Source organism: Vanessa cardui, chromosome 19 (assembly GCF_905220365.1).
Source record: "Vanessa cardui chromosome 19, ilVanCard2.1, whole genome shotgun sequence".
Lineage (NCBI taxonomy): Eukaryota > Metazoa > Arthropoda > Insecta > Lepidoptera > Nymphalidae > Vanessa > Vanessa cardui.
Genome location: NC_061141.1, coordinates 1,425,973 through 1,451,295, shown reverse-complemented (window position 1 = coordinate 1,451,295; position 25,323 = coordinate 1,425,973). Strand labels below are relative to the sequence as shown.

General features: G+C 34.3%; 14 non-coding genes across 14 annotated transcripts; 1 reads left to right on the top strand and 13 right to left on the bottom strand.

The window, feature by feature from the left end:
• Window positions 1-1,193: 1,193 nt before the first annotated feature.
• Window positions 1,194-1,267, bottom strand: Trnan-guu. Its single transcript has one exon. It is a non-coding gene; the product is annotated as a tRNA-Asn (tRNA).
• Window positions 1,268-1,336: 69 nt separating this feature from the next.
• Window positions 1,337-1,410, bottom strand: Trnan-guu. The gene has a single exon. It is a non-coding gene; the product is annotated as a tRNA-Asn (tRNA).
• A 3,721-nt stretch (window positions 1,411-5,131) lies between these two features.
• Window positions 5,132-5,205, bottom strand: Trnan-guu. Its single transcript has one exon. It is a non-coding gene; the product is annotated as a tRNA-Asn (tRNA).
• Window positions 5,206-5,274: 69 nt separating this feature from the next.
• Window positions 5,275-5,348, bottom strand: Trnan-guu. The gene has a single exon. It is a non-coding gene; the product is annotated as a tRNA-Asn (tRNA).
• A 69-nt stretch (window positions 5,349-5,417) lies between these two features.
• Window positions 5,418-5,491, bottom strand: Trnan-guu. Its single transcript has one exon. It is a non-coding gene; the product is annotated as a tRNA-Asn (tRNA).
• Window positions 5,492-5,560: 69 nt separating this feature from the next.
• Trnan-guu lies at window positions 5,561-5,634 on the bottom strand. Its single transcript has one exon. It is a non-coding gene; the product is annotated as a tRNA-Asn (tRNA).
• A 6,215-nt stretch (window positions 5,635-11,849) lies between these two features.
• Trnan-guu lies at window positions 11,850-11,923 on the bottom strand. The gene has a single exon. It is a non-coding gene; the product is annotated as a tRNA-Asn (tRNA).
• A 69-nt stretch (window positions 11,924-11,992) lies between these two features.
• On the bottom strand, window positions 11,993-12,066 carry Trnan-guu. Its single transcript has one exon. It is a non-coding gene; the product is annotated as a tRNA-Asn (tRNA).
• Window positions 12,067-12,135: 69 nt separating this feature from the next.
• Window positions 12,136-12,209, bottom strand: Trnan-guu. The gene has a single exon. It is a non-coding gene; the product is annotated as a tRNA-Asn (tRNA).
• Window positions 12,210-15,277: 3,068 nt separating this feature from the next.
• On the top strand, window positions 15,278-15,351 carry Trnan-guu. The gene has a single exon. It is a non-coding gene; the product is annotated as a tRNA-Asn (tRNA).
• Window positions 15,352-24,286: 8,935 nt separating this feature from the next.
• Trnan-guu lies at window positions 24,287-24,360 on the bottom strand. The gene has a single exon. It is a non-coding gene; the product is annotated as a tRNA-Asn (tRNA).
• Window positions 24,361-24,429: 69 nt separating this feature from the next.
• Trnan-guu lies at window positions 24,430-24,503 on the bottom strand. The gene has a single exon. It is a non-coding gene; the product is annotated as a tRNA-Asn (tRNA).
• Window positions 24,504-24,572: 69 nt separating this feature from the next.
• Window positions 24,573-24,646, bottom strand: Trnan-guu. The gene has a single exon. It is a non-coding gene; the product is annotated as a tRNA-Asn (tRNA).
• A 94-nt stretch (window positions 24,647-24,740) lies between these two features.
• On the bottom strand, window positions 24,741-24,814 carry Trnan-guu. Its single transcript has one exon. It is a non-coding gene; the product is annotated as a tRNA-Asn (tRNA).
• Between the last annotated feature and the right edge of the window lie 509 nt (window positions 24,815-25,323).

Genomic DNA, 25,323 nt, shown 5'->3' with positions numbered 1-25,323 from the left:
CATTTAATGTTTTCAATTCTTATGTTAATAAAGATGTTTTTTTATGGTTGGCGGACGAGTTTATGGGCCACCTGATGGAAAGTGGTCACCATCACCCATAGACAATAACGCTGTAAGATATATTACCTTACATCGCCAATGTGAGAACCACAACCTTGAGAACTAAGATGTTATGTATTATCAAACCGGAACACAACAATACTGAGTACTATTATTTGGCGGTAGAATAACTGATGAGTGGGTGGTACCTACCCAGACGGGCTTGCACAAAGCTCACCACCAAGTAAGTGTTGTAACACTAGTATTTATTATTTTTATTTATATAAATAAATGTGTTACAGAACCGTTAATAAGTACCTTAGCTTAGAATTAGCGAATACAAAAGGATTTATATAAGATATCCGAAAACAATTTGTTTGTTTTGAACAAAGTGTTTTATTGTTTTAAGTTGTATTCGTCAAATAAGCTTCTTTTAAATGTCTCTCTAGAAATGAAACAGTTTCAATTGTCTCTTGATGGTACTTAAGAGATCAATTTCGAATCCTTCGTTTGTCCGGAGAAGTTAAATAAATATTGTTTAGTCGGGAAAAAAAAAATTTTTTTGCAATAAAATGTTGCTTCAAAAATTAAATACTCTGAATCACGCTTACGATTGGTTCAACTCGATATCATATATATTAATAGCGTAAATGTCACATTGATTATAGGAAGCATGCAGCGTGCATAAAACGGTTACTATGTAACAAAGAATTAATTTAGAGAGCGGAAAAAAGTTTTCTCGTCTGTTAGAAAATGGTTCGGCTGCTTAAGAAAAGGAAATGAAATACGTAACTAACTAACTGAATTAACGTATACTATTTTATAATAAACATTTCTTTAAAAAGATTTGTCATTATTATGGCGCCAAATGGACTTCATTATATTATAAACTGTAAGTCATTCGACTTGCAGTTTACAATATAATGAAGTCAAAACAAAACTTATCACAAGTTTCGCAATTCCTAAAAATGCAATTGAATAATAACACAAACAAAACAACGTAGTGTCGCGGGAGAAGAGTATATCGTAACATTAAATTAATCAGGTGAACAGCCAATATTGCAATAGAGATCTCCTAAGATTTTTTTAAGATATCGCTACAATAAGTACTTGAAATTCTGTACAGGAATATATTACAGCAACAAAATACTAATCGCCCTCGGGTGGGCTCGAACCACCAACCTTTCGGTTAACAGCCGAACGCGCTAGCCGATTGCGCCACGGAGGCTTCTTTAGTTTTTTATTAATACCACTACAATACATATTAGTAATATACTTACAGCAACAAAATACTAATCGCCCCCGGGTGGGCTCGAACCACCAACCTTTCGGTTAACAGCCGAACGCGCTAGCCGATTGCGCCACGGAGGCTGCTTAGTATTTTTATAAATACACATAACACAAGTAGCAGTTGCAATATCGTTACTTTGCAATAATATTTTAGTTTTTTATTTACATAATAAATCGCCATAGATGGATTCGAACCACCATCTCTCGGTTAGCAGCCGAACGCGCTAAGTGACTGTGCCACCTGGCTCTTATAATCTTCTGTAAAAAATTTTAAAGAACACACCAGGAGTTTCAAAAACATGTTACATTGCACCCAGCACGATGGAAAGAGCTATAGTCATACTTTCATCCTAAGATGTAAAAGGGCAAAGTCACTTAAGTCGAAATAAGTATAATAATATTAACAGAACATGAGTTACTGCTTAAAACAATTTACTCACAGGTGCTAAGAAATAATTAATTGCTTTGTGAAGAGATAAATTATAATAAAATGAACCATATCTTGTAAGGCTAATATCACGGATGTAACAAATAGGTTGAATATGAGGAAGGGAAAATTATTTGATATTTGATTGATATGTCTACCTGTGATTATACTTATTGACTTTCAGGCAGGATATATCGTAAGGATATATAATTGTATTCAACTAATATGACTATGTATTTAAAATGTTGAAAAAGGGTAACTATTTGAGCTACTTGCCGGTTCTTCTCGGTAGAATCTACATTCCGAATTGGTGTTAGTTTCACTTAACTTGATTACACGGTCTATTCTGCATACTGTTAAAAAATTCACAAGAACTTATTGGTCGGTGATCTTTCTATGTTTCGTTTGTGTCCTGGCGCCAACGAATTTATTTCTAGCAATATTTTCTAGAGCTGAAATGGCCCAGTGGTTATAACGCGTGCATCTTAACCGATGATTTCGGGTTCAAACCCAGGCAAGCACCACTATATATATGTGCTTAATTTGTGTTTATAATTCATCTCGGCGGTGATGGAAAATATCGTGATTTGCATGTGTCTAATTTCATCGAAATTCTACCACATGTGCATTCCACCAAACCGCATTGGAACACCGTGGTGGAATATGTTCCAAACTCTCTCCTTAATGGAAGAGGAGGCTTTAGCTCAACAGTGGGAAATTTACAGGCTGTTACTTTACTTTTTGTTTTGAATATTTTCTTTAACTGTGGTTATCCTAATTTGGAGCCGTCTTAGATGGTAAAGCTGTTTATTTTGCGAACTTCTTATTTGTTTATTTATATAGATATTGAGTCACTGAATACGGTGATCGCTTGGGACTATCATCTGTCATCATTGCACAGACCGTGCGATTGAAATACTGCGCTAAGTTTCCAGACGAAATTGGAGAGGTGTTTCCATGCTATGGCAGCTGATGGTTTTCCGTTGATCTTACTATTATTGGTGTATATTTGATGTAATAGGAATTTACAGCTTGGGTTGCAATGTGTCCACGAGTTAGACCTCATTCATTGTGAGTTAGGACAGTTGAACTCATCATATAAATATGTATTCACTAAAACATTTTTAAAAGCCCATCTGGGTAGGTACGACCAACTCATCATACATTCTACCGCCAAACAACAGTACTTGGTATTGTTGTGTTCCGGGTTGAAGGGTGTGTGAGCCAGTGTAACAACAGGCACAAGGGACATAACATCTTAGTTCCCAAGGTTGGTGACGTGTTGGTGATGTAAGGAATGGTTAATGTTTCTTACAGCGCCATTTTATACTTTCGAGAAAACTTTCGAGAAATTCAAGATTTCCGTAATAAAAAAATGTATTGTGAGTAACAGAAAATAAAAAACTCAGCATTATTTGTCGTTGTATTATTCCCGTGCACAAAGGGTGAACCCTTTTATTAAGCGTAAGGAAACGGCCTGTGGAAAATGTTTGTATCTTCCACGGGGTTGTATCCTTAAAACCTCAATAGCTCGCCCATCATGACAAATGACAATAGAAAAATCAAGTGTGCTTCAGAATCCTTACACCGCGATTCAGGCATGTGGCAATTTATTTTATGTGCCAATTATGTTTTATTTTCGTTTTAATTTGATTAAACTTCTAATCTAAAGCCAATCCTGTTGGTCTAATGGCCAGATATCAGAGAGATCATGAGGTGGGATTAAATAACAGATGAGACCGACAAAAGAAGCGCGCTTGCATCTGAGTTGTCTGTTTGAGTCAGTCAGTTTCCAAAATAAGGTCATCTCTGTTTAAATAGTAATTTTTAGATAGTAACCTGAAACTACTTAATAGTCGCCCCTTAATAGCATCTCAACACGTCTTCGCTGTTCGCGATGTTTTACCGGTGCCATACTATGGTAACTATATTAAAAAATATGTTAATATAATAAAAAAAACCCCTTCGTCATCTGGTAAAAGTTTTATGCATATTGGTTCACTATTTTTTTTTCAGTAATAAGTCATCTTTTTTGTTTTTTTTTTATATAGTTTGGCGGACGAGTATATTTGCCGCCTGATGGTAAGTGGTCACCATCACCCGTGGACAATGACGCTGTAAGAAATATTAACTATTCCTTACATCGTCAATGTGCCACCAACCTTGGGAACTAAGATGTTATGTCCCCTGTGCCTGTAGTAACACTAGCTCACTCACCCCTCAAACCGGAACACAACAATACTGAGTACTGTTATTTGGCGGTAGAATAACTGATGAGTGGGTGGTACCTACCCAGACGGGCTTGCACGAAGCTCACCACCAAGTAAGTGTTGTAACAACAGTATTTATTATTTTTATTTATATAAATAAATGTGTTACAGAACCGTTAATAAGTACCTTAGCTTAGAATTAGCGAATACAAAAGGATTTATATAAGATATCCGAAAACAATTTGTTTGTTTCGAACAAAGTGTTTTATTGTTTTAAGTTGTATTCGTCAAATAAGCTTCTTTTAAATGTCTCTCTAGGAATAAAACAGTTTCAATTGTCTCTTGATGGTACTTAAGAGATCAATTTCGAAACCTTCGTTTGTCCGGAGAAGTTAAATAAATATTGTTTAGTCGGGAAACAACATATTTTTTGCAATAAAGTGTTGCTTAAAAAATTATAAACTCTGAATCACGCTTACGATTGGTTCAACCTGATATCATATATACTAATAGCTTATTTTTTTTTCAGTGATTATGGGACGCATGCAGCGTACATATTATGGTTATGGTCTCAATTTTAAAGTGCTCTAGGTATAGATGTGCAGAAAATTAAAGAAGGTTCTTCTTCCCAATTCTTCTTCTTCAAATCTTGATTAAAGTTTACTAAATTGTTACTATGTAACAAAGAATTAATTTAGAGAGCGGTAAAAGGTTTCCCGTCTGTTAGAAAATGTTTCGGCTGCTTAAGAAAAGAAAAAAAAAAAAAGCGAAAATAAAATTAAAGAAAATTATTTTCGATAAACGCCAATTCTAATTGAACTAATGTACACTATTTTCTAATAAACATTTCTGTACTAAGATTTGTCATTATTTTGGCGCCAAATTGAGTTGAATGACTTGCAGTTTACAATATAATGAAATCAAGACAAAACTTGTCAAAAGTTTTGCAATTCTTAAAATGCAATTGAATAATAATACAAACACAATAACTCCGTGTTACGGAAGACCCGTATAACGTTACATCTAAGGTGAATAGCCAAACAATATCTTAAGGTGAATAGCCAATTAATATTGCAATGGAAATGTCCCAAACATTTTGTAAATGTCACGAAAATACATACTGGATATTTTGTACAGGCATATATTACAGCGACAAAACAATAAGCGCCCCTGGCTGGGCTCGAACCACCAACCTTTCGGTTAACAGCCGAACGCGCTAGCCGATTGCGCCACGGAGGCTTCTTTAGTTGTATATTAATATCACTACAATACATCTTGGCAATATACCTCCAGCAACAAAATAATAAACGCCCCCGGGTGGGCTCGAACCACCAACCTTTCGGTTAACAGCCGAACGCGCTAGCCGATTGCGCCACGGAGGCTTCTTTAGTTGTATATTAATATCACTACAATACATCTTGGCAATATACCTCCAGCAACAAAATAATAAACGCCCTCGGGTGGGCTCGAACCACCAACCTTTCGGTTAACAGCCGAACGCGCTAGCCGATTGCGCCACGGAGGCTTCTTTAGTTGTATATTAATATCACTACAATACATCTTGGCAATATACCTCCAGCAACAAAATAATAAACGCCCCCGGGTGGGCTCGAACCACCAACCTTTCGGTTAACAGCCGAACGCGCTAGCCGATTGCGCCACGGAGGCTTCTTTAGTTGTATATTAATACCACTACAATACATATTGGTAATATATGTCGGAGATATATTTGGGTTGTCAGCTTCCATTGCAATTAAACGCAGCCATTTGAATATTATTTATTACATGATATTAACAATTTTATAAAATTAAGTAAATTCTTCGAAAAAGTGTCAATGCGATGTGTCGTTGCTAAAACAATCTTCGTTTCTAAAGCGTTCTTCTAGAATAATTCAAACAGATATTCACAACTACAACTTTGATCATTATTTATGCCAGTATTGCAAATTCATTCTTGAAATACAGTTTAATATTAAAAATGAATATTTATAAGATTCTTATTCTTAAATACAGCTCTTAATCAAATACAAGTGATTTACTTAAAATAAGTGATATAAACCAACATTTCTATTACATAGTCCGTTATGACACATTATAGGTGGCGCTGTATGACGAATCCACATTTTAGTTTTACTTATTACATTGTAGTGTTTTACAAATTTACATAATAAAATAGGAACATTAAAATGATAATTAACAATATATAATTATTAATTAATATCATTAATATTTTAAACCATTGCCGATAAATGGCGACATGAGCTCACATCTTCCAAAGAATAAAACAATCAAGTCTCTATTAATTATTAGAGCCTGATAAATAACATCATGTTTACAAATAGATATTAAAATACATATTTAAGCTTCTTAGACATTTATCTAATTAAAATATAATAATATAAACGATAACTTAAAATATAAATATCGTTATTTAACAATCATTACCGATAGATGGCGACATGCGCCCATACGGCCATACTGACTCCAGCGCGTCCCCTGCGCTGTTACATGTTATAATATAAAATCACACAAGGCATCACCCATTCCGGGATCTAGCCAACACATAAGGCATCACCCATTCCGGGATCTAGCCAACACATAAGGCATCACCCATTCCGGGATCTAGCCAACACATAAGGCATCACCCATTCCGGGATCTAGCCAACACATAAGGCATCACCCATACGGGATCTAGCCAACAAGACCAGGATAAGGATACGCATGGTGGCCAGCCAGCCAGCCAGCGTTTAAGGAAGGGATGTTGGATAGGATAGGTTAGGGAAAATAAATATAAACACACACATTAATTATATCATTAAATAAATCATATCAACACAAAAATAATGTTAATTACTCGATAAAATAAAACATATCAACAAAAATATATATTTGTTAATTACATCATGAAATAAATCATATCAACAGAATGCAATCACACCAACGTTGACCGCAGCAGAAGTAGAAGCATCGTCACGTAAATCGGTCTCACCAGATTCCTTTGCCCATACGGCAAATTCGTTCGAGTCGTCAGAATCATTAAAAAGGTCTGACTGAGCTGTAGAGGCAGGTCGTCGTTTTGAGCACCCACGAAGTTTAACATGCTTAAGTCTGTATAGATCATTTATCAACATTTTTAATATTTCCATCGAACCTTCAAATTTAGAACCTGGCTTAGTGTCGTTCATGGCGTCGCGTTATCAAATCAAATCAAATCAAAATAAACTTTATTCAAGCGGGCTTTTACAAGCTCTTTTGAATCGTCATTTAACAATTAAGTGAAGCTTTTTATTATTTTTATGATAAAATCACCGACTTTAAATGGGCGAATTCTAGCGTCGCCTTGATCAAAGTACGTTTTATCATTAAGGAACCGCTCGTCCATCCTTTTCTAAGCAAATGATCTAACCTTCTCTAAGTTGTCTGTCAGTATATCATCGTCAAATTGTAAAATTTTGATAGAACTTCGGGAACATCCATTACAAATTAATATAATAATTCAAATGGTCTTCGCCTTATAGTTTTTGATGCTGTTTCAGTTAACAACCAGTTGAAATTCTTGTGTATCAGTACGTTATATTAATTTATAAAAAGAACATATTATCTTTTATAACTTTCATTAATCGTTGAATCTGCCGTAAAATTAAAATCTACATGAACTGTGTGGAGGGCATAACTATTTTATCATTGTTATATAAAGTAAAACGTAAATATCTGTTATATTTTTAAAAATAAAATCACCTTTTATTTGTTTTACAAAATTAGCTAGACTTGAATCGCGTTTTTATTCAATAAGTTGCCAATTATGGACCAACGATATGAACAGACCAATTTAATGAACTTGAGTTAATAATTTTGAAACATTTAATTATTTGACATCTATTGGAATTTTAATTGGATTAAAACTGAAAAAAGTTAGCATGTACAAATTTGAAGCCCTTGTGGTATTCAATTTCACATTGAAAATTTTGCGTAAAGACCTATGGGTTTAAGGTCACGTTTATGACTCGAAGTCAGAGAGTTCCAGTCTGTGACTACTATAAATTATCGATCATGAAGAAAATATCGAAAAAGTTTCATTACCTTTACCACAGCAAGAGACTCCAGTTCATAACAGTAATATCTACTGTCTGTTTAAAGGTCTTGTACTAAATTTAAATTATATTTAATCATTAAATTGACATTCCTCTTTTATATTTTTAGGTCTTACGAGCCTGATTTTTTCTTAGATTTGGCTTCATAGTGGCATCTATATTAATATTATAAATGTGAAAAATTCTGTCTATCTGTCTTTCGCTCTTTCACGACCAAAATCACTGAACAAAATTTCATGAAATTTGGATTACTAGTTTTCTATAATCTTACCAAGATATTCAATTTTAGTTTCGCAAAGTAACATTTGGAAATATATAAATAAATATCAAATATGAATAAATTTGACCCATCTATCATTTTACGAATTTATAACCAATCATCTCCAGTATATAAATAAATACTTATATTTTTGCTAATAATAATTACGTTAATGGCGCTATGTTTAATAGATGAACAATACGTAATTAATGCTTTTATTCGAGGAGTTATGTTCATTACTTTGATGCCGGTAACAATTTTCTCAAAATGGCTCTTACGATGATAATAACTACATTCAGTAATCTTAGCGTTTCTATAACTAGCACTAAAGTGGGAATTACTATTTCATTGCAAAAATAAGAGCTAGGCTTAGATGATTTTTTATCTCTACAATCGCGTGACAAATGACCCAGCAATTGAAATATATAATTTGATCCTTTAAAGAACTCTAAACAACACATAATTTTTTAGAATCGTCATATTTACTTTCTCTATTTTCTCTTTTACGTTTTCTTTATGTTTTAAAAATCGACAATAATTTGGGGAGCGCATCGTGTGCACTTCTCAACAACTCGAATCCCAATAAACTAAAATACTACTAAATACCTGTGATCGGTGCATCTACCACCTCGACAACGGAGCTCGTGGTCTAACTCTCTAGTAGAGCGTCCAGGCTGTCGGAGCATACTCAGCGTAGCTGCTCGCCTGTTCCGAAGTGTAGCTGCGCCATTTTTGCACATCATCCGCGTACCGGAACTCTTCACCAGAAGTATAGATCAGCTCCTGCTTCACCTGCTAATACGTTGTTGAGTGCAGCGACCAGGTGTCTTGGCTCGTCTTCCCAATTGCAGAATAGCCTTCATTCGAGCTTTGTGTGGCGGAATATTCAATTTCATAATGATTTCATCAATATTAGCGCAGCAGTCCCTGATGTCTTGTAATCTCTCATCAGAGTTCAACGGCGGTATATAAAAGTCATGGTGTCGCCGCAAAGGTACGGTCTCTGCAGTTAAAGTTGCTCCTGCAGCGCTTGTCACAGCTGTCTTCGTAATAGATTAAACATATAATAGATTTAGAAGACCCATAACTTATTCCATAGTAAATTTTGGCTCATCCGGAGGTCTTGAAGAGTTTGGGGGCTTGTGATCCCACCGCTGCTGTCGGAGATTAGTTGGGTTGTCAGCTTCCATTGCAATTAAACGCAGCCATTTGAATATTATTTATTACATGATATTAACAATTTTATAAAATTAAGTAAATTCTTCGAAAAAGTGTCAATGCGTCCAATGATTCCAGATTAAATAAAGTTGGAGTGGTATCTCCATATTCGGCTAGCTCCTAGTTTTCCCTTAATTCTACTATCATCGTTGTATATTTGATGTAATACAAGTTTACGGTTTCGGTGTAAATGTTTTCACGAGTTCGAACTCAGTTATTGTGAGTTAGGAAAGTTGAACTCATCATATAAATATGTATTCACTAAAAGATTATTAAAAGCCCGTCTTGGTAGATACGACCAACTCTTCATACATTCTACCATCAAACAGTACTTGGTATTGTTGTGTTCCGGTTTGAAGGGTGTGTGAGCCAATGAGCCGAACAAAGCACAAGGGACATAACATCTTAGTTCCCAAGGTTGGTGACGTGTTGGTGATGTAAGGAATGGTATTTTTTTCTTACAGCGCCATTCTATATGGGCGATGGTGACTCGTCCGCCTATCACATTAAAAATTTCGAGAATTTCAAGATTACTGTCATAAAAAATGTATTGTGAGTAACAGAAAATAAAAAACTCAGCATTATTTGTCGTTGTATTATTCCCGTACACAAAGGGTGAACCCTTTTATTAAGCGTGAGGAAACGGCCTATGGAAAATGTTTGTATCTTCCACGGGGTTGTATCCTTAAAACCTCAATAGCTCGGCCATCATGACAAATAACAATAGAAAAATCAAGTGTGCTACAGAATCCTTACAACGCAATTCAGGCATGTGGCAATTTATTTTATGTGTCAATTCTGTTTTAGTTTTAAGTTTATTAAACTTCTAATCTGAGAAGCTTAGATGGCCCAGTGGTTAGAACACGTGTATCTTAACAGATAATTGCGGGTTCAAATCCAGGCAAGCATCACTATATATATATATATATATATATATATATATGCTTAATTTGTGTTTATAATTCATCTCGTGCTCGGCGGTGAAGGAAAACATCACGAGGAAACTTGCATGTGTCTAATTTCACCGAAATTCTGCCACATGTGCATTCCACCAACCCGCATTGGAACAGCGTGGTGGAATATGTACCAAACCCTCTCCTTAATGGAAGAGAAGGCCGAATCCCGCTCTGGGAAATTTACAGACTGTTACTTTACTTAACCTTCTAATCTAAAGACTATCCTGTCGGTCTAATGGCCAGATATCTGACAGATCATGAGGTGGGATTAAATACCAGATGAGACTGACAAAAGAAGTGTGCTTGCATCTGAGTTAAGTCTGTTTGAGTCAGATTTGCTAGTCAGTCAATTTCCAAAATAAGGTCATCTCTATTATGAATAGTAATTTTTAGATAGGAATCCAAAAACTACTTAATGGTCGCCGCTTCACTGTTCTCGATGTTTTACCGGTGCCATACTATGTTAACTAACATATATATGTGAATTGTTACAGATATCTTTCGTAGATTATATAATAAAACAAACCCCTTCGTCTTCTGGTAAAAGTTTTATGTATATTGGTTCAGTATTTTTATTATATTATTGTAATTATTTTTATAATTCAATTTATAGACTGGTTTGAACACGTACAAGATTTATCATTGCAAGCTCTAAATAATATTCTACGTCCTAAAATAGCTCGAGTAATGAGGTCTTCAGAGGATAGAATGTCTACGCTTATTTTGATATTTCACCGTTTACACTCAGGAGACTGGAACGAGCTAATGTATCTCTCAGATGAATCTTCCGTACTTTAAGGCTATAGAGATATTAAACTTAAATGTAACACTTGGTGAGTGTCCATTGGTTGCTTCATTTTGTCTTGGACTGTGGATAATTCGAAGACATATTTTCTGATAGGGATTGTTCAAGCTCTCGGTAGGAACAATAATCATTATATCGTCACCAAACAGCAGTAGTCGGTATTGGTATGTATGACAAAAATAAACATTTAAATTTGTGAATTTTCAAGAATAGATTTTGGCAATTTGTACTTTAATTGAAACTCAGAACATTTCAGGTTTTTGGAATCATATATTTTTTTAATTGAATTGTTTTGAACATTTTCTGGGATTCTGTTGAAAAAAGTAAACATTGTTCCATAAGAATTACTAACCCTGTGTAATCCTGTATTTAGAATAATTAGTTTAAGCTTGTTCCTATTAATGATAATCATTTTTCTTTTTTATTCATAAAAAGTAAAATAGCAACTTATCACCTATGGTAAGGTAATTTAATATAAATCGAGAAAAAATACATCAGTTAGTACTAAACTGGAAGTCGTATTGTAACAATGTCGATAGCAACAAAATACTAAGCGCCCCCGGGTGGGCTCGAACCACCAACCTTTTGGTTAACAGCCGAACGCGCTAGCCGATTGCGCCACGGAGGCTTCTTTACTTCTACATTAATATAACTACAATACATATTAGCAATATAATTACAGCAACAAAACAATAATCGCCCCCGGGTGGGCTCGAACCACCAACCTTTCGGTTAACAGCGGAACGCGCTAGCCGATTGCGCCACGGAGGCTTCTTTACTTCTACATTAATATAACTACAATACATATTAGCAATATAATTACAGCAACAAAACAATAATCGCCCCCGGGTGGGCTCGAACCACCAACCTTTCGGTTAACAGCCGAACGCGCTAGCCGATTGCGCCACGGAGGCTTCTTATCTATCCACAGAAAGAACTTATCTTAGTCATAGCATCGCCTCATTTTTCTATTCGATTATATAACTTATTGTAAAATAAGGTACATGAGCGTATTTCATACTTACTGTTTAAATAATCATTAAATTATGTATATATTGGTATATAAATAAGATTGTACTGCTGTTTGCACGAATGCTTCTGCTTCATTTCTCGTGTGCTTTAGCGTAAACATTTTCTGCACACTTATTTGATGAGCATTATAACTCAGCTATCTTGAAATCAAGATTGAATAGGTATCTTATAAGCAAGTTTGTTCGAAATTTAAAACGCATAACTAACATAAAATAACGCATAACATACGCAAATACTCCTTGTGTTTGCGCATGTAAGTTTAATGAGAAGTTTAACTTCTTCATCATATTGAAAAAAATATGTAATTACATGCAAATAATTATAATTGAAAAATGAGATAAGGAATGAAGTTATCTACATATTTTGAGCGGCTTGGCACTTAATTGGCAGTTTAGCTGGCAACTTGATAACGTAGTGGTCATATCACTCTGTGCGCGCGCATCATAAGCAATCACTTTCAAAATGTTGTCATAAAAGACGTTTAATTAAAAATAAGCCTTTTTTATTATCTGGCAATTATATAAAAGCAATCGACGTTAGTTTTCTCCAATTTCTAAAAAGAATTATGTTTGAAGACAATTCTCTCGTCATCGGATCTTTATTAAATTAAGATGGAACTGTAATAGAATTAATACTGTTGAACAAACGAAAATATATATTATGTGTATAAAGAGTTATGGTGGTAAATAAACGAAAATCAATTAAAACCAACCATAAAAAAGTACATTAAAAAATAGTTTTGTTATTGAAATCAATTATTATTATTATATTATATGCTCACACACATGAGATTAGATAATGGGGCTTGAGTGCGACAAAGAGTTACATACGTTTGTCCTCACCGCATAGCAGTTTGACTAACGACTAAATCTTTATAGACGCTTTAATTCAAAAAAGTAGGCATCGTTAAATATTCGATGTTTCGTCATTATGGAAAAGACACCAAGTTTCTTAAATATCTTGAGAATATATGATACTGTGACAAAGCATATTACACCGATATTAATGTACATGTTATGTTAATATGTGCTATTAGATGTACATAATCTACAGTTTGATTTCTTATATATTTGCTTGACATTTTTCTAGCGTCTTCTATTTTCCATCTATGTGCAATTCTGTCAAAACGTATGAAATAAAATACTTATCAAAAGCTTGAAAATATGCATGCAAAAATACTTTTTCGATTCGAACTGACAGTTCTTCAAATTAATGTCTTCAAAGGAACCTGCCATATCGTAAAACATGTTTCTGATAAGGTTTATTCTATTGAATACTATATAAATATGTCACTTAAGATCAGAATATCATCTCAAGTTTAATCTAGATTGAATCTATATTCCTGCTCCCTAAGGGGGCCAATACAAAATATATGTCTACTCCTCCTCCCAGCAGACCCTATTAGGGATGTTACTATATATCAAAGTGATGGATATCTTGGGATTTTGATAAATATTTATCGAATTATACTCTGACGTGATATCATATAAACTAAAATTTATACCAGCGAACATATGCGTCACACACAATAATAAATACAAAATCAATTTAATTCATAACATGACCTACAATAGCACTTATTGATGGTCCAAGTAAATAAATAACAATTTGGAAAAACCTTGCCCTGAGAATACGGACGATAGAAAATTAGCGTCTTATAGCATTTGTTAAAGTCACGAATTGTAAAATAACAGTACTCAGTACAATTAAGAGATGATGTTATAGTAATTATTTGAAAATTACTTGTTGTAGTAATAAATTTTAAGTGGGCAGTAATCAGACACTATGTCTGGGACTTTATGTAAGCTCGTCTGTGTAGGTATCAGCCACTTATTAGATATTTGTCCGCAAGATCATCATCGACCTCCTGCCCTTATCCCAATTATCTTCTCCTTCCATACCTCTCTGTAGGACGTCATCCCACAAGCAACAATTTTTCTAACCATATCGTCTTTCACACAATCCATCCATTGTTTCTTTGGTCGTCCTCTACCTGTTTCATCCATATCAACAAGGAAGGTCTTGAGCATGACCTTCCTTATAACATGGTCCTCATTCCTCCTCAAGATTATATGAATATATATTCAAGTTGAAATTGTCACCACGCCACCAGCCTCAGATAATTTTTTATGGCGCCAATGCCACTTACCATCAGTTAACGTTAACGGCTTATTTACCGTTTAAAAAGACAGACCATCAATAAAAGTAAAGCCTAAATAAATTGTGTAGTAAGTACACTTATCAAAAACTTTTATATTACATTTTGTTACAATGATCTTTGGTATCCAGTTTGGATTAGTATAAGTTGCTATCGAAACCTTGGAAGTAAACTTAATATTGTTATAAGTTGTTTAGTGAAATATAACCAAGTGCAAGTCGGACTAGCGCATGAAGGGTTCCGTACCATTGATTAAGTATACAAGAGTACACAAATTTCACATTGTGTACGGAACTCTAAAAAAGTGCTTAACGCGACACACTACATATAAGTAATTCCTCTGCAATATATTTATTTGTTAAGTAAAACTAAATAATTTGTGAACATTTTGAGCGTTTACCTGGTACTGATTTGAATATTAGGTAAAAACGCCAAAAAATCACTTGAATAAAGTGTTAGAGTTTTTGTTATTTATTATTAAAGCTAAAATACAACTGAGCTTGTTGTGAGTATCTCAACTGGCTACCTGATGCCATTATTCCCCATCCCGTTTGTACTCTTTGGGCACGGAACCCTAGAAATACTTAATCAAGAATTGTTAGTAGTTCATAAAAAAGAAGATCTATCTTGTATATATATTAATATTCTTATACAATATGCAAATCTAAGTCTGACTTATTTGCTATTAGAATGAACGAGCATGTGTGTGTATGTTCAGTAACTAAATATTTATTATTTAGTTACTGAACACACACACATGAATTGTGGCGATATTGATAAAAACCTAAGGAAGCCTCCGTGGCGCAATCGGCTAGCGCGTTCGGCTGTTAACCGAAAGGTTGGTGGTTCGAGCCCACCCGGGGGCGGTTATTATTTTGTTGCCGTCAATATATATCCAGTATATTTTGGTGTTAGTAATCATTATATTATTTTAAATTTAATTTTCATTTTATTAAACTGTACATGCAAAGAGTTTTAAGGCTCTTAGTAGTTTAAGCCGATATTATAATTTTCAAAACCAACTCAAACTCAAAAATATTTCATCAGAACGGTTGGATTTTAATTTCTGGTTACACAAGAGATATGCGATGATTGTGGTCACAGCGTGCCACATGTGTTGACTGTGGGAAATGAAGGCTACAATAAAAAAAAAAAATTCAAACCAAAATTCTCAAATCATAACGCTGAGCTAATTTTTAACAAAGATTTATTTTGTTTGTTTTCAGTTAGTCGTAACATTCAATTTTCTTCTCCATTTTTTAATCAATCAATCAAAATAAACTTTATTCAAGTAGGCTTTTACAAGCACTTTTGAATCGTCATTTTACAATTAAGTGAAGCTACCACCGGTTCGGAAAGTAGATTCTACCGAGAAGAACCGGCAAGAAACTCAGTAGTTACTCTTTTTTAACATTTAAAATTTGAGGAGAAGACCAAATAAAAGTCAAAGCATGTACATCTGTTTGTGAAATATTCTATTTGAATATTGCAAGATACACCTGAATAAGAAAAATTTGATATCAGCGTCTGTCCTTGTTATATTATTCAAGCGATGGGTAAAATTTATTTATAGCAATAGTAAAGACTATTTCCTTAAGGCTTTTTTCTTACACGCGACACCTTGCAATAATGTTTTACCGATTTTGTTATTATATAATTAATTCAAATCCAATGCTTATTAAAAGACGGAAATATAAGAAAAGGTATCGTAGATTTTGAAAAACCACTATAGAGTTTGGACATACTTAATTTGTGTTTATAATTTGTAAATTGAGAGGATATCTGTTCGGCTGGATCGAAATTTTGAAACATGAATTAATATTGCTCCACTTTGGATAAACTGGTATAAACTCTAAAACTAGTTAATATCGTGTAGTTTCTACAAAACTGTAAAGGCCATTCTGCTCCAATTTTAATTTACGACCGAGAGTAAACTCCAAATATTATTTAAATAGTTATATTTTCACAAACGCGGACACTAACATTGACTGGACTGTCACACTTTCTTCGTGCTTTGGACTGAGTTATACATATGAAATGAGGTTATCAGGAGAACAATTGATGTTAGCGAGATATCTTACAAGATTAACGTAGTATGTGCTGTAAGCTGGTACGTACGTTGAAGGAACGATGATTGTTGGAGCAGATGAATCCAAGAGTAGAACTGGTAGGTCAGCAAATGCAGCAGTAGAACAATGACTTGAAGAGGGGTATAGGATCTGTCTGCATTCGAAAGACAGAGAGCCGGGAGCTCTGGTACAACTTAGGAGAGGTTACGAAGAGAACAATGATTTTAGAGAACAAGATTACGTTCGGCTGACGATGATAAGGATGGAATTGCATTTTTATAGAACATGAAATTATTGAATAGAGGTATTGACTTTCTCCGGTCGCGTCCGTCAAAAATAGAGTGTACCTGTTCAATATAATACATTTTCATGTAGTATATTAGTCTTTGTGTTTAGCCATAATTCTGATAACAGGTCTAGCCTCTACGATAATATAACACATAATAAAATTGGAGTGTATGTTTGTAATATTAAAATAACCGTTTTTACTAAATTCATATGATATTTATACTGATTTTTTTTTTCCAATTTTTGTCTGTTTGTTTGGGTTAATCTCTGGAACAACAGCACCGATTTTACATTTACTTCATGTAACAACGACAGCCAGTAAATTCCCACTGCTGGACTAAAGGCCTCCTCTCCCTCTGAGAAGAAGGTTTGGAACATATTCCACCACGCTGTTCCAATGCGGGTTGGTGAAATACACATGTGGCAGTATTTCTATGAAATTTGTCACATGCAGGTTTCCTCACGATTTATTCCTTCACCGCTGAGCACGAGATGAATTATAAAGATAAATTAAGCAAATGAATCAGCAGTGACTGCCTGGGTTTGAACCCGCAATCATCGGTTAAGATGACCATGGTCGAGTGGTGTGTACACCGGTTTTCATGGGTACGCCACTCTGAGGTCCCGGGTTCGATTCCCGGCCGAGTCGATGTAGATTACCATTAGTTTTCTATGTTGTCTTGGGTCTGGGTGTTTCTGGTACCGTCGTTACTTCTGTATATGATGTTGTCTCATATTATTATATTAAGATGCACGCGTTTTAACTACTGGGCCACCTCGACTCACTTTAGGTAAACTGAGATCGTTTTCAGTTCGTATGAAAGCGCCCTTATGTGTCCCCGTCAAATAAAGAAGGATAAATCGAGTGGAACTTATGATTTTTATGGATATTATTTATCTTCTCCTTACGATATAAGATCATCAATAATACATTAAAACGCAATATTAAAAGTATGACCTTGATATTATGATACTAGAAACCGTAATCGATGCTTCTCAAGTATTATTATACAGTATTCAGGACAATTTTATTATATATCATATACCTCAAGTAATTAACATATTTGTCTGAATTAAGATGAATAATGTTCTGGAAAATATCACTTAAAGATTCTTTTTCATCTATAACCCTAATTAACTTGGTTTAGTTGGTAAGGTAGGCAAACCCGAGTGTTTAGTTAATCTATTCCAAATAGCAATACTTAGCAATACTTTCTATGCTAATGTAAAGGCTGAGTGAGCCAGGATAACTACAGGCACAAGGGACATTACATCTATGCAAGATTTTTGGCGTAATAACAGCGTTAACAACGATGAATGTATCTTACCAGTGTTTAGAAATAGTGGTATCAACAACAAATATGAAGTGTAGTTATGATTTGTATTACGTTTAAAATGGAAAATGAAACCTTCTTTGATGGTAGCATTAACGATATGTGTTTATGTGTGTGTGCACATTACCTCAAGCCTACTAAACACCTCAATTTGGACCAATGAGGTATCATTAGTTAGGAGTGTGGGGCTTAAGATGTTATTATGTCTTATATGGTTGACTGTATATGTAATAGAGATATATTAATTTCTATGTGTTTATAAATAAATAAACATCTGTTTTATATACACAAACCTTCGTACACAATTCACTTTTAATAATGGCCTTTGAGTTATTTTTCAAATGACGATATATTTTATTTATATAATATAAAGGGATCACATGGGGCATTTATTGGTAAGTGTTCATCTCGTCCATGGATTACAAAATTATTGACCATTCCCTATATTACCAATATTCCACCGATCTTGGGAACTAAGATGTGACCTTGAGTAACTTTACATATGCAAAAAATGAAATCGTTTGTTAGAAGAAAATAAGTCATGCTATTTGACACAATATTAAATAGATGTATATTTTCATTAAACTGACCACTTTGTATTTAAAAAGGAAAAAGTGTAAGTACTCAGTTTCTTGCTGGTTCTTCTCGGTGGACATTCCAACTGGCTAGTAATCATTTTTAATTCAGGTAAAAGCATACTTAAAAAAAGCATATTTTAATTTCGATTGAATTTATGTACATAGTTACACTAGCTTACCTTACCTTAGCTGAGTATCGTTGTTTGGTAGTAAAATATGTGGTGTGGTAGATGGTACTACCTGAGACGGGCTTGCACAGCGCCCTATGTTCAAATATTATTATTTTTCATAAATATGCAAACTTATTATTGAAATAAAAACACAGTGATTCAACTTTTTTTTATTGTAAAAATCAATTTTTTCATTAAATCAATAACAACAACAACAGCCTATCACCATTTCCCACTGCTGGGCTAAGACCTATTAAGCATATGACAATTTAGCGGTGCTTGCCTGGGTTTGAACCCGCCATTATCAGTTAAGATGCATACATCACTGGGCCATCAGCTATGCAACCAATTAAACCAACCAAAACTGTTTTTTGTTACATTTATCGTTTTAGGTAGAAAAAAATAACGTCCTTTCAGAATACAAACATATGGGTTAGCAAACATACAATTAACTACGTCCTTTTGGATATGTTTGTTTAATCAAAAACCAAAATAAACTCTATTTAAATAAGCTCTTGTATTGTTTTCCAATATTAATTAAATGTTAAACCAGGTTTCAAATGTAGAAACTAATTGGATGGATTAACAAAAACAATGCCGCTACTATTTTATGCAAATTATGATTTATTTAGGTAGCGCCGCCAAGACTGCTTCTACTAAATTTATCACAAGTGCTTACACGGTAAAATAACCCATTTTTACATGAAAATCTCTCAAGCTTCTTGAAATAAAGTCTATCCGCTTCCAGCGAGAACAAATCTTCAGAAGATGCAATTCTAGCAGTCGAACGAGAAAGATGGTATATATGGATGGTATAGCGCTCTGTGGTAAAGATGAACCATGTAAAGGACTTCCTGGAAGGAATCTGGGAGTCTAACTTGGAACACTATAGGGGAAGTCATCAGGAACGATGTATTAAAGAACACGAAGAAACTCTAGGCATAAATACAGAAACAAACACAATAAACGAAACAGAAAAAAAAGAAATTATAAAGAATATAAAACAGGATCCAGTCCAGGTGTTAAGTTCCTAGCACCTCTGGAAAGCAGAGTAGCTCTGCTTGCGGCTGCTTTCTGGGCGTAATCCAATCAATAATTATACCATCTTACAATATTGTATTATATGTCACTAATGTGATAACCTGTGTAAGTGGCTGCACACAAAGGGAAGAACTCGAGAGAAGAGATACTAGTTCTGTGGGTTCCAATCCAATTGTGGGGATAGACGAGGGATGAAACAAGAATTCTCTTGTAATCCTAAAGAACCTACTAGCCCACAAAAGTCATGAAGGCATATTGAACTTTCTAAAAAGACAAAACACACATAAAAGCGATAACATTCCAGTCTCTCATTATCTGTTATAAAGTATAAAGCATGCATGGAAATCACGTGGTGATACAGGTCTCATCGAAATCACAAACTACGCTTATATTAGTCTTGAGGAAAACTACCGCATCTATCAAGAATATCCAATTCTTAGCGCCCATTTGAATAAAGTTTTAATTTTTGTTAAATTAGAGGAAGTATTATGATTATTTCAAAATTGTAAATTACGTTCATAATTGTTTTGAGGAAAGCTACCTCGTTTATGAAAAATGGGATAAGTTAGCGCCTATTTGAATAAAGTATATTTTGATTTTTAATTAAAATGGAGGAATTATTATTATTCTATAAAGATAATCTTCACACTTAAAACAAAATATCATATAAGTTATCCATATATACAGGTATACCTTGCCGTCCCATGAGTGATACGACCAATCTATCATTTTCACTGTTTGTGTTCGCATTAGCCCCCTGTTGAGACGTTAATGAATGAACGTTGAAACTTGACGACTTTATGTATATATACCTTCGTGACATATTAATCATTACAAGGGACCTAATGACTAGCGGTAAGACTATTCTGTGATAATTCACGTTCAGATTTACGGTGATACAGACCTATTCACATACAAAAGCATCCACCATGCTATTATATCGGCGTGCATGTGTGCTCTTAGGTTAATCGCACGCACACTAAGACACCTTGTAACCACGGGTTAACATTTTGATGCGTGTATGCTTTAAATGCTCTGTGAAATGACGATTCAATAGTGCACGTAATAGCCTGATGAAGTATATTTTAATATGATATTTAATTATTCTTATGATAAAATGGGTGATACAACAAGATTGGAAAATATTCAAGCGAAGGAAAGAGGAAGGAACCTTGTTTGATTTCAATTTAATATAAATACTAACGTTCCAATTTTAGCTTCGCTACGCTACGTCATTAAGGAGTTATACTTCTTTGCAAATATTTAAATATAATAAAATAATATTAACGTACTTATGAATAGTAATAATAATTTTTTTATGGAATCGGTTGGCTGACGAGCATATAGGCCACCTGATTGTAAGTGGCCACCATCACCGATAGACAATGACGCTGTAATAAATATTAACTATTCCCTACATCGTCAATGCGCTACCAACCTTGGGAACTAAGACGTTATGTCCCTTGAGTATGAGATGATGAGTGGGTGGTACCTACCCAAGCGTGTTTGCACAAGCCCTACCACCAAGTAGTATTATGCTATATATTATTACTTATTTTTACAGCACTATTAGTACAGTTAATAAAAAAATTAAATATAGAATAATATATAACAATTTTAATTTTTTTTTTTTACCAGGTATAATAATCTTTATTAACATAAGAATTAACAACATTAAATGCTTAAATATATATATACAAATATGAACTAAAACTAGTTACTGTATAAATCTTGACCGCGTTGGAAATTTGGAATGAAATAAAAAAAACATTAACCTTATAATAAAAGATTTGAACTTGGTGACATAGGTCAAATAAAATTTAAATCACTGAATCTATTTCTGGCACCTTTTTTGACATTATGTGTGAAATCTATTTCGAGCGAGTTGACATTAATTAGGCGGTTCAACTTCTTGCGCTCATATCACTTTACCCTTATCATCTTTATTAATATTATAATTACGAAAGTAACTCTGTCTGAATGTTGCTTTTTCAAGACCAAACCGAATTTGATGAAATTTGATTTGAAGCAAAATTAAACTCCAAGAATGGACATAGGCTACTTTTTTTGCCTGACACTTTATTTATATATAAGCTATAAAGTTTGGTGAGTAGTATCCTTTTATCGAGAAGACACCCCCTAAGGATGTTTTTTGGAAATTCTAACCCTAAGGGGGTGAAATTTCAGGTAATCTAATCGATTTACATGTGAGCAAATCCGTGGGCAAGCTATTTAATATGTGTAATAGCAAGCTATTTCTTAATCCGCCAAAAGCCGAATAAGGTCTCAGAATAAGAGTCTTCTTTTATTAATTTTATGCATAAATATTCACTGTGAAAAAACAAGCAAATCTGTAGCATAATTTGAGGTATTATAACCTGCTTTTCTCCAGTTATTTTTGACGTAATAAATACATTATGCGATACCATTTCTACGGGGATTTTGTTGGTTTATTCACACAGGTTATATCAATCCCATGAGTGATGACTTCAATCTATCACCATAATGAGACAGTAATGAATCTCCGATTCACGATATGGAGTATAATGGAATTATTTTTGACTTTTTCCCTTTAGCTAAAGGTGAGAATCTGTTTGTGTAATCGTGTTTGCTAATATTATAGATACGAAAGTAACAGTCTATTTGTTTTTTCAATGCCAAATCTGACAGAAATTCAAGGGCAAATACGTAAAAATAGAGTGAAGCCGCCGATGACAACTTGTTGAATATAAATTACTACTTTTATCTTAGTTAAATTCCAAGTCGCCTTGTGTAATGGGATATATTGGTAACAAAATCAAAATAAACTTTATTCAAGTAGGCATTTACTTACACGCACTTTTGAATCGTCATTTTACAATTAAGTGAAGCTACCACCGGTTCGGAAAGTAGATTCTACCGAGAAGAACCGACAAATTCAGCAGTTACTCTTTTTCAACATATAAAAACTACAAAGTCATGTTAGTTAATACAATTATTTAAATTAATATGTGCAATTTTTGGTGAGAGACTACAAAATCTGAAAATGAATTGGCTTTAGAAAATAAACAATAACAACAAATAACAACAGATGAATTATAAAGACAAATTAAACACATGAATCAGAATCATGTCCCAAAATCTAAGAACTAAATAGCAAATACGAAAAATATTTATTAATAATTTCATTCAAACACAGACCTTCAATATTTTATTTCAAAAAATTTATGTAAGAGTACTACTATATAATATTATTGAAGTAAATTTTCAAATGATAATCCAATTCTACTTTATTTTATTGGTAGAAAGATACATTCTTGAGTGATAAAGAGTATTTATTAAGTTAAATCATGTCATGTTTCGAGTATCGTATAATGTAAAAATAAAAACACTAAGACCTAAGACGCTATGTCCCTTGTGCCTATAGTTACAGTGGCTCACTCACCCTTCAAACCGGAACACAACAATTTTGCGTACTGTTGTTAAGCGGTAGAATACCTGATGAGTGGATGGTACCTACCCAGACGGGCTTGCACAAAGCCCTACCACCAAGTTACTTTTAACGTTACTTCTTGTTCTGTTTTGGTCAGAGTATTATAATAATTTTGGATACCGTTAATATGGATTATTAGTAAACTCTAATTCTATTTTAAGCACACCTAACAACGTATGTAGGTTAAAATAGGGAAATTTTCAGAATTATATTGGATATATTAGTTGTATATAACATTCGCTTAATGATACCTAAATTCCTTCAGCTGATAATTAGTCATGGCTGCATCAGTAATGGGAATTATTCGCCCCACAATATACCGAGTATGCGTTAATGTAAGTGCTGAGACCAATAAATCATCGTCGTTTGCCATTTCATTAGCGACTCCCTGATGAGCCGTTAATGCGTCGATGCTTGACCATCTTACGTTCCTCAAATGTTATACAAAATCGTTTGTTACTTTAATAAATAACGGTTTAACTGATTGCTTGGATATTGCCTCGAGTTTCTGGGTTCATATCCAACGAATTACAAATTCAGTGAGTAATTTCTGTTGAGAAATTCTTAGCCAGGTTTTTTGGTTGCTCCTTGGAAAGTATGTGAAGCCGTTGTTTCTGCGCCAGTCTTAGTGGTTGTATCGCATTTTGAAAGTAAGGAATACAGCGTGGACTAGTACACCAAAAAATACATCTTGTGAATTTTTGTTCAAATAAATATGAGTAGTTGGTCCCGTACAATTGGATGTCTAGTATATCTGACAGGAACTTGAATCCCGAATCAGTGTGTCATTTTTCTTATATGTTCTTCTTTATATTCTGGTAACATAATTATGGATTGGTACAAAATTGTCGCCCCCGGGTGGGCTCGAACCACCAACCTTTCGGTTAACAGCCGAACGCGCTAGCCGATTGCGCCACGGAGGCTTCTTTAGTTGTATATTAATACAACAACACTACATATTAGCAATATAATTACAGCAACAAAATAATAAGCGCCCCCGGATGAGCTCGAACCACCAACCTTTCGGTTAACAGCCGAACGCGCTGGCCGATTGCGCCACGGAGGCTTCTTTAGTTGTATATTAATACAACAACACTACATATTAGCAATATAATTACAGCAACAAAATAATAAGCGCCCCCGGGTGGGCTCGAACCACCAACCTTTCGGTTAACAGCCGAACGCGCTGGCCGATTGCGCCACGGAGGCTTCTGACTAACTTGATAAATACACATAGTTCAAGGAACTAACATTGCTTTGTGAGAATATTTTAGGATTCTACTCGCTACATAAAAATATATATCACCCCCGGTTGGGCTTGAACCACCAACCTTTCGGTTAACAGCCGAACGCGCTAGCCGATTGCGCCACGGAGGCTGATATAAATGTTATAAAAAAACCTAGTTACAAAATAAAAAAGGGACACTAATTTATAATAAATAAAATCGTATTATTTAGTGTTGATTATTGGCAGAGTGCCGCTGGTCATAAGGTGTCCCATTTGTTGGCCTGCTTACGAATTTTAAATTAAAAGTAATAATTATTTTGTAACTTGGAGTAAGCTTCGCCTTTTGGTTGAAGATAATGCAAATTGTTTATCCTTAATCTTTACTAATAATATAAATGTGAAAGTAACTCTGTATTTTTATCTATAACTTATTTCTTCATTATTACACCACTGATCGGACTTATTTTTCTTTTTTTTTTGATATTTGTCGTAGAACGTCGATAGCCGTTGGGGAAAACGTGTTCTAGAGTGGAGACCGCGTCTCGGCAATCGTAGTGTAGGACGTCCTCAGGCACGGTGGAATGACGATTTACGCAAGACGGCAGGCTGAGCTGGATGCGAGTAGCCGGAGAAAGACCACAGTGGCGTGCACTTGGAG